Raw genomic sequence first — 13,694 nt, forward strand, 5'->3', positions numbered from 1 at the left:
TTTTTGAGGTTGAAAGCAAACTACAAGCTGTGATTTTAGAATAAGTTTCAAACTTGTTATACTGTAATGGGGTATTTGTTATATTAATCAATTTGTATTGTATTTAAAGACTTTAATTGTTGTTTGTTATGTTAAGAGCTAGGTTAGGATTGTATTTCAGCCATGTAATGATTAATCATACCTTGGTAGGAAGCCTAATTAGATATATATACCTATACTGGGACAAAAGCGCTTAAGTGTTCAATAAAGCTGGATGTTGAGCCACTGAGGTCTACTTCATTTGTTCTTAGTTCAAATTATCTATGTTATGATCCCAGTTATTCTTATTAGGGGTAATATATAATTATTAACCATGGGATGAGTAAGGTCAGTCTTTAACCAAGTGGGATAGATTAATTTCAGTACAAAAATGGGAAAGTTGCTAGACTTAAAATGGCCCTTAAAGGCAGCTAGGCTAGCACTTACCTAAGAAGCTAGGTGTATGTCTGTTCATCATGAATGGCCATTGTCTGATGTGAGGTGTTGCTGGTGTGGATGTGAGAATGTGGAAGCAGACTGTGTGGGCGCAGGATGTGTGTTTTTGTTTGTGTGTCTTTGTATGTGCAGGGGGGCAGTATATTCCTGTGGGTGGTCTTTTAGGTACCTGCATTACTTATTAGAGCAGGATGTTAAAGTGCTGAGCTGATCAATGTGTGTGTGTGTGTGTGTGTGTGTGTGTGTGTGTGTGTGTGTGTGTGTGTGTGTGTGTGTGTGTGTGTGTGTGTGTGTGTTGTCCAACTTCAGAATCTTACTCACAAGCTATAAACCTCCCCCCACCCCTTCCGCTAACCTACACATTAGGGTTTTCAAAACACTGTTTACCATTATGCGGACAGGTAGCAGATAGACATAGATGCCCAAACACATACACCCTCACAAAAACACACACACACACACACAAAAACACACACACACACACACACACACACACACACACACACACACACACACACACACACACGTGCACATGCACACACGCACACACACGTACACAATAAGACACAGATACACCAACACTTCAAAGACATCTAGCCCCTTCTCTGCCCTTACCCTACCTAACCTGCAAACACTTGCACAATCAAACACATTTCCACACACAAAGACACACACGCACACACTCACTTAAAATATATCTGTTCCTTCCTTAGTCCCTCTGCACAACTTAATAATACATGCTACTCGTGACCCTGCTCCTGCCTTGCATATTTCCTTATAAAACCCTTTCTTTAATACTACCAGTATTCAAACCAATATTGTCTGAATATATGGTGGGGTTTTGGTGATGAGTGCAAAAGGTTTTGCTATCATTTTTTTATTTTTTTTTTATTTTGTGAATTTTTTTCATTACAGTAAAGTCCCCATTATATGAAACTCAAGCAAATGGCACTCCCAAGCAGCCAACATTTTTGATTGGCTCATATACCAAAATCACAAACCCGATCCACTTTATACTCAATGTGGAACAGCCCGTTGTTCCGCATTGAGAAGAAGTAGCTCTGCTTTGTGATTTTTGATTGGCTTACATGCCAGCATATGACCAATCAAAAATGGCAAAGAGGAGCCTCTTCTGTTCAATGCGGGCTGTTCCGCATTGAACAGAAGAGGCTCCGCTTTGTCATTTTTGATTGACTCATATGCCAGTATATAAGTCAATCAAAAACTCATAAAGCATCTCTCAAGCAACCAGAAACTACACTTAACCATCACCTACCAATCCTCAGCAGTGCCGGTTAAGTGAGAGTTTACTGTATGTTGATTAGCTGGCATCAATCACTTGATCACTTGTGTTAGTGTGTGTGTGTGTGTGTGTGTGTGTGTGTGTGTGTGTGTGTGTGTGTGTGTGTGTGTGTGTGTGTGCGCGCGCAAGCGTGTGTGTGTGTGCATATGGCTTATGTAAGCATGTTTATGCATATGAAATATCAGTTATTGAAGGCTAGGTGGTTGTAAGTTTGAAAATTGAACCTATGAACGTCATTCAATGTTCTAGGTCAGTCTTGAAAATACACTCCTGTGCTTAATGGAGGTGCCTGGATGACAAACACAAACAATAAAAAATAAATAAATAATAAAAAGAATAATAAAAAAAGCATGGCTGCTTAGATATACTTAACATTATTAGATGAAGTTGACTGATTTTTTCTAGTTCAGATAATTCAAATTTTATTATACTGTATCTTCTCTCATATATAACCACGATCTAAAAGTCATGAATCAAACTGCATATATAATCTTGTTTGTGTTCACATACAGACAATCTAAAGGCCACGCTCCATTGCTTCATTAACACATCAGTATGTTATGCAAAGCATACCTCTCAACCTCTTAGCTCAACAAACCTAAAATAATGGGGGGTACAAAGGCCCAGAAATAGGGACAGATTTCAAATATTGCTCTTATAAAGTAAGAAAGTTGACAGAATAACAGGCTTCGTATTAGTTTGCATTTTCTTAAGGATATAAAATCTGAAACTCAAATGTGTGTCATAATTTGATAAATTCAATCCTCAGTAACTTGCCAGAAAACTACAAATTGTACAAGGAATAGACCAAAAATATGATGTAAAAATCTGGACATTCTGCAAAAATCTAGACAGTTGAAAGGCATGATTCTAATTTCTTCAGATTTCAACATTTGAAGGATCAACTCCATTTTATTTCAAGAGTGCTTGAGTTTGGATTGATCTTATTAGACATGTAACTCTGCAGGGTCAGTTCTATGATAAAAATATAGCTAGTTATGTAAGGTATTACACAATTATATCACTGAGCAAGCATTTTTTCCCAAAGATATCTTTTATTTTAAGCTTTAGGCACACAATGAGTTTGTCAGTACACAATGCTACAAGAAAACAATGTGCTTTTGGCAGTCTGCGCTAGTCAGTTTTGGTTTAATAACACAGGAATAATAATACTTGTGTAATATCCCATCAAAAAGAAAGTTATCTGAAAGTATATTTTAATTATTTCAGGTAAACAAGATACAGACACCACAGCAGTAATAAAAAGCATGCAATGTCTCAGAAGGAAAGCAGTCATGATACTTCAGGTAGCAAATAATTCCTCCCAACCTTCATACCCCAACAAAATGTGGACAAGTAATGCAATTTGGCACAGTAAGGTCTCAACAGAGTTAAAACGCATGGCTGGCACTTTGATAGCAGATATACTTGATTTAGGGTACAACAGGAAAGCAGCACAGGAAATCTTAACTTTTTCTTTAGAAGAGTAAACAATTTCTAAAGGTCCACTGTTTACTTAAGGTCCTATAAACAGAATTATGTATGCTTTGTGCATTCTTCTAAATTATCACATTTTAATTTTAAATTAATAAAATATGCAGAACAATATAAATTTTCCCTGTATTTCATTCAATTAGAATTCTTCTAAATGAGTTAATACTTCAAAGGTTTTCATTTGTAATCACTTTTGTATGTTGTTTAAGGTGATAGTTTAGTCTCTCAAAACTAGTATTGTTGGCAGAAGCTTCTACATACAAAAGCCTTTATCTTAAATGTGGTATAAAACAAAATGCTACAATAACACATCATTGGTAATTGTGACTGTATTCCGTCAGTGACTCGGTATCAAGAAGCAGCCAGGTATTATGGGGAGTAGCCTATAATGGTAAAGAGCACCATATAGGCTTTCACCACCATGTGTCATTATCCTAAAGACTCAAGTGGTGATCACTTCCACATGGTTATTTCAGTTTAATGCTTTTTAAGTTGAAGTGCTAGACTGTATGTTAATATTCAAGACTTCCAGGTATTCTTGCATTGTTTTTATAGCTCTGTTTTGAAGCGGTTTTGTTGCTACCACATCTTACTTACTGTGTATGCATCTGTGCATTGTAGGGATACAGAAGTATACCCTCAGATCTTACATGCTGTCAGTGCATGTCTAAAGTCAAGTAAGGTTCAATCACGGTATTAAATATGATTTTTTTTTCCTATTTATCTATCAACCATGAGTGATTGCCTGCAAAGTTCCACTATGGCTCCACAGATAATGGATATTGGCCCCTAAAATCTGTCTGTGGCTCCAATGACTATGGATAATGGCTATAAAATTCTCCATGGTTCTGGAGGCTATGGATGATAATCCCTAATATCCACCTATTCCTCTGTTAATATGGAGGATGACCCCTAAAAATCCTCCCATAGCTCAGGATACCATCAATGATGACCCCTAATGTATCACTGCCATCTTTTCTGCCATAGAAATGCTTTACCAACACTATCTAGAGTTTATTTTGAAAAGCTCTAGGTGTAATGGTATGAAGCAGGGGATCAAATGTCCAAGGGTAGGGACAGTTTGTCAGCTGTCACAGGAAGTGGGTTGTGAATGGGACAGACATAAAACAATATGAACTGTAATAAAACACTGACTGTCAAACAAAATATTGTCTGGAAAACAAAATGAAGGATAAGTTTGCTCACCAGTTGTACTGATGGCTTAGAAAGGTAAAGTATTTTTAAGACTAAGCTTCTTAGAAACAACAACTGACTTCACAATTTTTCCTGGCATTTCCCCTTATAAATTGTTTACACTCATAATATGTCCTTACCATGCCTTTCAAAGTTAAAGGATGATGTTCCCCCTTTCCTGTCATTGTAGCCCACAGTTTATCTTCTGAATAATCTGCAGTTTTGAACTCTCCATGATACTGTCATTATAATAGGGCATGGTGTCCTTCTTATAAATTTCATTGGTTCTAGACCTTTCCTTCTGCTCTGTCCCAGCCTGTGATTTTCAATTAATGATTTAAGAAAGACTTCACACCATTCCACTGAATGCAGTATTCTTCAGCAAATCTTTCAAAATGCCATCTTCTTTCCTCCCCCACCTACTGCAATGCTGAACTTGTAGCATCCCCATTAAGAACCACTTTATTTTAGGACATGCCATTCTACAGGCAAAGCTCAGCCCTGCTAAACCTTCTTGAGTTTTTGTGTATTTCCCTATAGTGAACATTGATCATTTTGCATAAATATAAGGCTTTCAAAATGTGCAGCATTAAGATAACACAAAACAAAGGCTATTGCTGATCAACCTGATAGCCTCATTATAAGCAAGAACATCACAGGTCACAGTTCTCTGTCAAGACACAACTGTACATGTGAAAGCAAATGCCCTCCCTGTTGACTCCATGGACATATTTCTAAGGTTTCTGCTATGAAGAATGAAAGGTAATGCTAGCTAAATGGTACATATGAGATATGTCCATTTGGGCTGTTACTGAGTAATGTTTAACAATTACTCCAGTAAAGGAAGATCCTCTGGAGAGAAGAGTGTTGTCCACCTTTATTTCTATGGTTCAGCAGTACAGAAAGTATATACTTAGCTGGATTTCAGTTAGTATGTAGTAAATACCAGAATGCATATATTTAACCTGAGAGTGTGCCAGGTGGATCTCAGTTATAGCCATGTCTATATTAATGTTTACATCACTTTTTATGTGTGATACGTATAGGAAAAGGTACAAAGGTAGACATTATATTTATGCATATATGCTCATATCTGGAATTGATGAATCCAGATAGCTTCACTGTCTGTGCATTTATGCATGATCTCTGCATATCTTCTAAGTGAAGAAATATCATATCCTGTAGAAATACCACATCTTATGTAGAGGAGTCTTTCTTGATACTAGAAGATTCTATGTGTATGCTCCAATTGTTTGCTAAGCCAGACCATAGGGAACACTGTACTTCATACAAGCTAAAACATAGTATGTAAAAACTAATTAAATCCAGGTTCACTGCTATATCAGAGCCAAATCCAGCACTAGGTGACCTAGGCAATTGCCTAGGTCTCACTCTCTTGGGGGGGGGGGGGTGCTGGAGGCTGTAACAACATTTAATTTTTAATTAAAACCAAAGTTTATATTTTTTTCTTTAAGTATCATATGTTGCTGTGTGTGCATCCTGATGCACGACACAGGCACTGCAACACAAGAGACTTAAATGCACATTATATCAGGCTGCTTTGCTTCAACATCTGGGATGCATAGGGAGAAATTCCACGTGTGTGTGTGTGTGTGTGTGTGTGTGTGTGTGTGTGTGTGTGTGTGTGTGTTCATTCATTAGCTTGCTCAGGCTCAAACCCTGTACCTTAGTACCAGGAGATGACCCTTAATCCTCTACAACAACTACCAGATTGAGCAGAACTGATTGAAATGTGATGAAATGTGCAATTTTGTTTTACTACTTAATAGACAAAAAGTCTTCAAAACTACAGGGCTGTATGAGAGTTTCAGTGCATTTTCAAGGAATGCGAGTTTTAAGTGAAGAAATGTTTATTGTTGCACATGCTAAATCTATTTTCAATGTACAACTCTTTTCTTTAGCAAATAGCTATCAATGTTTTTAATAGAGTATTTTAAAGCAGTGTTAGAAGCACAACAGGAAGCATACTTGCCTTTGGTGTAGAAGGCTGTGGGTTCTACTCTCACACCATGTAGATGGAATGCTGATACTGCAATGCACTTTAAGGGGATAGTGTTGCACTCTTGAGTGCATTATCCTTTGGCTGAGACATTAAACTGAACCCCCATCTGTCTGCGTTTAGCTGCTGTAAGATCTTTTCCATCCACCTCAGCTATCAAAAAGGGTAGTAGTAGAGTAGTAAATCCATATAATTTCCTTAATTTCAAAAGTAAAGAAAAAAGTATTATGCATGCTGATAATTTTGAGCAGTGTTTATGGTAATTGGGGAGAGAAAGACTAATGGGACACTAGAATGGCTGTGGTCGGGACCCCTGGTCCATTCCCCTACCTAGCGCTCCATTTGATCATGATCTGGCCCCATGCTATATTAGAATAAATCAAAGTAGTTTTATTTTCCCCAAGAATGATGTAATCCTGCTGGACCATTATAATATATGAAGAGTAAACAGCTCAGGATTTGAAACTTTCTTGAGTGTCTATTAACTGAACGCTTGAAGCATTCCTTTGGCTTTGAAGCTTTTCACTCATATATCAGCAAGGGCTTATGTTATGAATATCTGTTTTGTGTGTGTTGAATAAACAGAGCTTTACTATACCCCAAAATATTTGTTAGGGTTTTGTGGTACTATTTATTTATATTGTATACAAGTTACAATTATTGTTATAGCTTGATGACACTCTACTGCAATTTTGCTTTCTGATCAGTCTGTTGCGGAGTAGACTGTCTGGCTAAATGCTCTTGCTTCTACCCAGGGGCAGATGTACACAGACGCAATGTAAGACTGACCTATATACTAGGGGTTTCACCTGCTTTCTCTGAATCAGGGTCATGATAATGTTAAGATTGTTATAGCCACCCCTCCATCAACACCACTGCAGGTGCACAGACCGAACAGGGACTTTTGCGTTAAACAAACATTTGATAGAAGACTGTCATCAACTGGCGGCTAACAAAATCTGACCTCTGTGGAAGACACAGAGTACTTTAATTTGTCTAATGAGCTAGAGATGAAGGGATTTTGCCTCATCTCCAATACAATACCTGAAGAACAGGTTAGAAATTATAAAGAACTTCAGAGACAACATATCTGTGTTGGGTGCTTATATAGGGCAGGCTTCCTTCTGAGATGGCTGAGTAGAATGTCCCCATGAAAACCAGAAGAATGTAATTTAATGACAGTTTTCTAGGCAATGGAGTCAGCGATTCTCTCTTCTAGGCACTGGTGTGAAACTACAACTTCTAATGGATTGGTTGGATTGTCAGCTAAATTATCCAACAGAATTACCTTTGGCCACAATTATTCTTTACTAAATACTTTATTGATCTGAAGTGCTGCATGCTCTATTTGTTTTGCTTATTAGGCTATCCACTTCTCCCTTTGAAATGGACAGTTACATTACTCATAGTGTCTTATTCACAGTGACGTCCCTTGCTTGATGCTACAAGTGCACTCCAAGCACAAGCATGTGTGCATGCCTAAATGCAAGCACACACACCCATGCACACACTCATACACAAGTCCTGTTTCCAATTCTTTCAAAAATCAGCTCATATTCGAATAGCTTCATTAAGGATTTTCCTTCTTAGGCAGTATACCTACTAAAAGGCTTTTCAAAAAGAAAATCTGATAGAGTACTTTTTCTGCAAGATATTACTGATTTACCTGATCCTGTATTTTTATACTTATCTTAAATTTAATTGAAATTTTTGAATAGCTCTTTATTGTTATCATTCAAGGAAATAATCAGATGTTTCCCAAATAAATATTACTCTTTTGTGTACTAGTATTGCTTTTATGTTATGCCAACCTTTTATCCTCAGGTTTTACCTCACTAATTTGTCTCAAAGAATGAGTAAATAAATTAACCCCCACCACTGCTTCCATCAAGAACTATGGCAAAAACATTCATAATAGGTCTTCTGAGAGAACGTCAGGCATGTGTGAAGGAAATCTGATTTGCACCATTGTCATTTACCTCATTTCTTCTTCCTATTTTGGCAAATAAATTCAAAGGAAAAAATAAAATAAAATTCAACAGTACATGCCCAGCCTAGAGGAAATAACCATACACTGTCAATACAGAAGTTCATTGCCAGAGTGCAGTTCTGCAGTGTTAATGATAAAGTTATTTTTAACATTCCCGAATCCTCCTGAAATGAACCAGTTCTTTGGTGGTTGACAAATATTACACTCCACCATCACCCTTAATGAGCTGTTACTGAGGAGTTATTTAATACATTTCCACAGAGGAGCAACATTATTTCAATAAGAAGGTTTGTTGAGACATTGTGTTTCACATCATGCATTTCTATCCAATATACTATGGCATTTACTAGAGTACATTATTCTTCTTGATATTCTCACTTGCTTCTGACATATTTTGCTGTCAGAGTATTGTTATATATAGGAAGGTTAGAGATTATTAATGTCTGTTTGAGACCATATGGATTGCTATCTTTAAGATCTAATTTAAAAGTTTTGTTTTTCCAAAGCAGATCTATGACTAAAGCATCCTTGTACTCCTTCTGCATCTTGTGTGCCCTGCATTACATCTACACAAGACTTCCTTAGCAGTGATGAGATACTTCAAGGACCATGGTCATCTCATATACAAATTCTCCTGGCATTATCAGACAGGGCACTCAGTTTGATCTTCTAGTGACCCAGTTGGAAAAGGGGACTATTTGAGATGATTCCCAAAGATTTCAAAATACAAGAAAGGAAGATAACATGAGATGACCCATTACATCTAGAGGTGCAGTCTATCTCTTATCTACTACCAGCCCTGGTGGGCATTTTTTGTGCCATGAAATTAATGGTATTTTTATGTATCACAGTGTGCTGATATTCTGATATTATATAATGTTGCATTTTCCATCTAGTCAAATAATAGTTACACTGAAAGATTCTTGCAATGCTAACATCATGCACTATAACTGCAGAGCTGGGAAATATTATAGGAAGGGGAAATATTTACATAGGTGGATGGTATTTTCAAAACACAGGTGGGAGGAACTTTTATGTGATGACTGTTAACCTTTTAAGAACTGACAAAAGATGGGTAGCTCCTTGGAAGGTGCTGTGAAATGCATTGTACAACTGCAGTCCTGTTCATTCCAGGCGAAAGTGCATTTCATGCTCAATTTTTTTTCACTGGTTTAATGTAGTTTGTCTTAAAGGAAAGTACTCTTGGCTTTATTTCTGCTTCTGTCTTCTTGTCTTGTTTCAAAGCATCGATGCTTCATCATCTCAGTGCAGGCTAATCAGTGACAGGATAAGCCCAAATAACCAGGCTGAACTGCATGCAAACATGAAGGTGCCAATTCCTGCACATTTAACAACTTGTCCTGCAGGGGAGAAAAAAAAAAAACAGAATTGCTGAGACTTAAAAAGGACTTGTGACAAGCAATATACTAAAGTGTTATATTAAAGGCTGGAAAACATTAGGTATAGCAAAAGTAAAACAGCTTAATTCTGTAAATGATTTGATGCACTAAAACTGACTTTCCACCAAAGGCTTGCATAGTATTTGAACTTCTTATTATGATTTCCATTCCCATGGTAATATTTTTAAAATAGACTGTAATCAGACCTAACAGTTCCTTCATAATGTTTAAATGAAACTGATCCAGCCATATTTGCTTAATAAGCTATTATGTCACAGCTGTGATCTTATAACTTTTAGCAAATTCCCTCTACTGCCTACACTTTAGTGATTTCCACCATTGATCCTGAATATTAAAATGATCCAAAAGAAAACAGAATGATATACACTAGATTAACTTACCCTGAGCAGCTGAAATGCATGAAGATTTTTAAATCAAACATTTGTTTTCTTCTAAAAAAATATGTGATGGGCATAAGAATATAGCCCAAGAACTGCACGTTACTATCTGTGCAATTATTTAGCTCTGTTTGTTCACACATAGAGAGGATGACACATCACACTGTGACTCAATTGCACATTAAAGCTGATAAAGTTCATAGAAAACAATACATAAATCTGTGAATTGGCGTTGTGTGTATTTATATTTGTATTGCATATCTAGTCACAAATTTTTAGTTTTAATACCTATGAGCGTGTGTCTAGCCAATTACAGTCCTCAAATGAACACATTGATGTACAATATATAAAAACACTGATTCTGTAGCATGGAGCAGCAATTTAAAAACACATGGGGGTTACCAGAATGTCGCTGCATACCTGTCAAATGCCACAAATTATGAGATATGTCATTCAGTTTGGCTGAAAGAAGCCCACTGGACTACAGGGGGATGACATTTTTCCATACTGCCAAATGACATATAGAAATATACATTTGTAATAATTTAAGACACACTGTAATCTGCAAACAGAAAAAATACTTCACTAGATTTTACCATATTTATCCTTTCAGGCTTGTCCCACAACACACATGTTGTCATATATTTTACTAAGGAAATATTCAAAGGTATCTGTCAGGATTTACTGGGAACAAACACAAATAGGTGCATTTGTTTAACATGAACTGCATGCTATTCCTGACACATGCATGAGTTGCTGGTAGCACAGGTTCACCTTCTCATGGGAAATGTATGATTTCAAATACTTTAGTCCTATGTGGCATATATAAGGTACCATCAATGTGAACCTATTTAAGTAAATTTATAACAACCACATAGAAGGTGCCCTATCTATCTCAGTAGTAAGTCTCCAATCATAGCTCTTACCTCATAAATCAGGGTCAAGGACAAAAATGAAACTTATGGACAAAGGCCCCAAACCAGGAAATCGCTTTGTATATCAGTACTAATCAGACAGAAAGTTTATAGAGAAAGAGGTCATCTGCTAATATGAGTTCCCCAGAGAGAAAAAAGTCTATATCTCTTATAGCTAACATATTTTAAGATGAATATTTCAGATTATATATTATGCTATTTTGAATAGCCCTTTTGGGGATAAAAAATACCTGCAGTTAGTGGATTCTAGATTATTGGCTTTGATGCATTATTATTCTGCACTTATTTTCTGAAACATTTTTTCTCCTGAGAAAATTTCCTATGATGCTTTGATAAAGGGAGATTTGCAAATATCTTTGTATAGGTTTTTGTATTTCAACATGGTCTTCTTGGTAGAACATCCTATGAATCTGCTGTGGGACATTTTTGTTCCCACCTTATTTGGTACCCATCCCTGCAGTAAATAAATTAGAGGCTACTTAATTTCTGTGATAATTAAATTAATTACAAAAGCATTATTCTAACTACTATTAAAAAGATAACCCAAGCTAATAATTTATTTATTATTTATTGTTAGCATTTTTTTACCAGAAAGGTTTGACTGGGCAGAAAAAAAAACTATAATGAATGACATTAAATGCACAGTCAAAATGTTATACATGTTCAAAAATGTATATAATTAAAACACTGAGTATCTACAAATAATAAATATAACAAAAAATCATAAAAAATTATAGAGATGGATAAAAAAGCAAAGAATTGTTCAGGTGGAGATAGATTAAAAATACAAAGGTTGAATTTATTTGTAGGTTGTATTACATATAGATAAGGGAGTGTTTTTTTTATTCTCATTTAATTCTTGCCTGAACATCAGATTGCAATGGAGGCTTTCTTAAAGTATGTAAAGCCAATTCTGTACCAAGTCATTGCAACCATTCTAAGCCTAATAAACTGTTTTAATCGAACCTGGACTATTGATAATATACTAATGGATTTGTTATATAGAAAAACTTTAGTGAAAAACTGCAAAAAGTTTTTAATAACAATAATAATAATGATAACAATATAACATATGTCTTAATCCATGAGGATAACATAACCTGTATATACGAGTCAGTGCTCCAGACTGGTAGCATTCCTGGCACAAAAGAAGCATATAAACATCAGCAAAACAGCTACAGATAAGATCACAGCTATAATCTCACAATAATCTCTACTGAAAATATTGTAAAATAATTTAAAAAATACTATACCACCTGTGATGAAAGGAGTACCAGCCCAGCTATCTGGAATTTTGTAAATAATTACATGTCATTTGTGACTATCAACATGATTCATATAAGATGCTTGTGTTACAAAAGTATTAGAACTATATAGCTTGTATATATCAAACTAGGTTTGTACAGACATGTGCGTTGAAATGATATTTTATACAGTACTTGAGCTTAAAATGTAACCACAGCATAACCTACTGGAATAGAACAGAAATGTATATGCACTATTGCAACTGTTTAAATGTCTATATTTTAACAGTGGAAACTGGAACACGGAAAGTTAACTTCAGTCCAGCAAAACTTTGGAAAAATAGCTGAAATTAAATTACTTTATGCCTACGTAATAAAATATGACATCTTTCAGTTTCAATGCAGTAAGGGAACACAATGTCTAAAACTAGGAAACTTTCTGTATTGTCTTGGAAGTGTTTTATTGTTTTATGTCTTCCGGCATCTACAAAAGATCTGAGGAAAAGTCCTTGTCTATGTATTTTTACAGGTAGATGCTAAATGCTACCAGGTACCATCAATGGTTGTTTTGTGCCTGGGGACTAGAAGTCAGATGACAAGAAATTAGGTAATTCTGCAAGCTAGCCCAGTAGTGATATCTGAGATGTTAATATGAGAGGTATCTTAGAGAGACACAGCATTCTGCATTCTGTCTTTGACCCGACAACAACTAGATGATCCATTCACCACATCTGCCTTGCTCTGAAGTAAGTTAACTAGGGTATAGTAATTCTCTTAGATTCAGTCAGGAATATAGTGAAGCTTAGTTTAGATATTTTCTTTAATTATTTAGACTGTCCTGCAATGTAGTCTTAAATATTTCCTGTGGTTTTGAACTCTGATGTCACTGTGAATATATACCGAGTATTTTCCTGTTCTTTTATTATTATTAAATATATTTAAACATTTCATCGTGGCTGATCTTCGTGAGACATGTTTAAGTTTTAAGAGTACTTGGATATTTATTTGGTGACACTGTAGGCCACTCCTACTAGCCTTGCTCTTGGTCAAACTACCATTTGTATTAATAGTAACATTACACAGTAAGATTGGACAGGCTTTGTTAAGGGCCTTAAAATAGCTGATAAAGAGTTGGCTGGCGGCAGTGATAACTACTTTATAGTCTGGGCAAAAGGGGGCATAGCTAGTAAACCTGTCCCAGCCTTTCCCAGCTGTGTGTGTATGTGTGTGTGTGTGTGTGTG

General features: G+C 36.0%; 1 long non-coding RNA gene across 1 annotated transcript in view; it reads right to left on the reverse strand.

Annotated features, from left to right (window-relative positions):
* Positions 1-2,812: 2,812 nt before the first annotated feature.
* Positions 2,813-13,694, reverse strand: part of LOC122809544 — a 277,981-nt gene continuing 267,099 nt past the window's right edge. Inside the window, exon 4 of the long non-coding RNA XR_006365922.1 lies at positions 2,813-9,836. This is a non-coding gene — a long non-coding RNA (uncharacterized LOC122809544). The remainder of the gene's footprint in view (positions 9,837-13,694) is intronic.

This window comes from Protopterus annectens, chromosome 8.part0, assembly GCF_019279795.1.
Source record: "Protopterus annectens isolate FY-2018-M chromosome 8.part0, PAN1.0, whole genome shotgun sequence".
Classification (NCBI taxonomy): domain Eukaryota; kingdom Metazoa; phylum Chordata; order Ceratodontiformes; family Protopteridae; genus Protopterus; species Protopterus annectens.